The sequence below is a fragment of the Vombatus ursinus genome, unplaced genomic scaffold (assembly GCF_900497805.2).
Source record: "Vombatus ursinus unplaced genomic scaffold, bare-nosed wombat genome assembly UNPS02014848.1, whole genome shotgun sequence".
Taxonomy (NCBI): domain Eukaryota; kingdom Metazoa; phylum Chordata; class Mammalia; order Diprotodontia; family Vombatidae; genus Vombatus; species Vombatus ursinus.
The window spans coordinates 709014-711509 of NW_020954626.1; positions in this window are offsets into that span (position 1 = coordinate 709014).

The following is a 2496-nucleotide window of genomic DNA, read 5'->3' on the forward strand; positions in this document are numbered from 1 at the left end:
AAGGACTCATAATGAAAAATGCTATCCACCTCCAGATAGGGAACTGGTGGACTCTGAGTATAGACTGAAACATTTTTTTTCTCTTTGAATTTTTCTTGCTTTTTTTCTCACAACATGGCAAATGTGGAAATAGGTTTTGCTTAATTTCACATGTATAATGGGTATCATCTTTCTTGCCTTTTCAATCAGTTGGGGAGACAGTGGAGGAAGGGAAAGAATTTGGAACTGAAAATAAAAATTAAAAAACTTTTTAACAGAAAAAAAGATGGAATGTAAATTCATTGAGAATAAGACTCTTTAAACCCAGATCCTAGCATAGTGATGGAGATATTAAAGCTAGTTGATCAACTGATTACTGAACTCATGGAAGCTGATGAGGTCACCAAGAATGAATAGAGAGTAAAAAGGCCTGTAGGAAAGAAACTTGGAGTATAACTACAGTTAGGAAATAGGATATGGATGATTGTTGGTGGTGGTGATGGTCCTTAATTTTTGAAGAGGATCTGTGACAGCATGGGTGATGTCTTTAGTTGGGCATGAATTGGATTTAAGTGACACAGAGCTGCACAAAGTCATCAGCCTCAATCTCTATTCTAGAGTCATTGAAGTCCAGTGGCAAGACAACAATCAAAATGACCACCAATTGCCTGGGATGCAGTGGATGACCTTGCCATCTTTGATGTCTGACTAAGCTCTAAACACTCCACAGTGCCTGCGTTAGCTGCCTTCATGGCTGTTGGAACAAACTGATTTCACCTGCCCATTCTGCTGGGAAGGGAAGTAGGGAGGAGAAGTCTTCACATTCTTGGGGTAGACATCCCCCTAATTCACCAACAGATTTATCGGTTACTCTCAGCCAGGCTTAGCCTATCTGCTGAGATGGTTTTACTGGGGTGTGACCATTGTGCATGCTATTGCTTCTTAGATGATGATCCAGTATAGAAGGCAGAAGCAGTTAGGTAGGAGGAGAATCAAGAGAGCATAGCGGCATGAAAACCTAGAGAGAAGAAAGTATTGAGGAAGAGAGGGTGGTGAGCAGTGTCAATTGCTATAGAGAAATCAAAAAAGGATGAGAACTTAGAAAAAGCAATTGCATTTGGGAAATAAGAGCTCACTGGTAACTCGAGAGAGTAGTTCCAATTGAATGCTAGTCAGAAGTCTGATGTAAGGATCTCATAGTTAAACAGCATCATCAGTTACATTACTTTGATATATGATAAAAAGACTAGGATTCTTAGTATCCTCAGTTACATTTTTCCCTATGCTACTAATTGCACCACAGAATCAAAAGTAGGTAGCATAGGACAGAAGACTATCTTTTATTTTTGTTTCATGGGCCATGTCCAAAGAGTTCATCACTTAGTGGTGATGAGCCTCTTTATGTTGATATACACTGGCCTTTGGGCAGCAGGTAATCTGCTGCTAGAATCATACTTAAAGCCTTTATAGCTGGGTAGAAAGTGCCAGACACTAGATTATGAGCTCCTTGAGGGTAGAGATTGTCTTTTGCCTTTCTTTACATGCCCGGGGCTTAGTAGAGTGTCTGGCCTATAATACCATAGCTTGCTTCACATCCCATGATAAGTCATCAGAGTAGAAATCTTGTGGAAGATTAGGAATAGGGATATGTACAGAACTTATGATTTCCTTGGGGGAAGCAATAACTCAGTGAGTAAACTCCCTCTACCAATGTAAGTTTGTGCCTTCTCGCAATTAATAGTCTTAGAGCATTGCTTAGAGCAGTAGCTCTCAAAATGTGGTTCATAGACTCCTGGGGATCCCTGAGTACTTTCAGGGGGTTCAAATGGGCAAAACTATCTTCTTAATACAACTAAGATGCCATTTATCTGTTAAAAACACTCCTCACTTTCCCAACTACATATCTCTGTGAGCCTGGATCTTCCTCCACTGAAACAATAAATTGTAAAAGACTGAATATAGAAGTAGATTTGAGAAAACAAATGTCTTCTATTAAGCCAGACATTAAAGAGATTCACAAAAAAAATAAAACAATGCCACTATTCTCACTAATATTGATATAGTTATATATCAATAAAAATCAATACTATATACAGTATTGTGATGGCTACTTTGGGGAATCAGGTATGTCCTAAATCTCATAGATATATATGTATGTGTATGTGTATACATGTCTGTGTGTGACTGTGTATATGTATGTGTATATGTATGCATATAAATATGAATCAAGTGTGTCTTATGGCTAGTCTACATACACACATATACATAAATATAAGCTGTATCTACATCAATATATAGACTACATATATGCATACATATAGGCTAGAGATACTATTGATATATACATATATACACACATATAGACTAGAAATATATAGGTTACGTGTTTGTAGTGTAGATACAGGTTTTTATTTATATCAATACATGGAATACACACATATATAGGCAAGAGATATATTATATACATACATACCATCGTTCAATAGTTTTAGTCATGTCCGAACCTTCATGACTCCA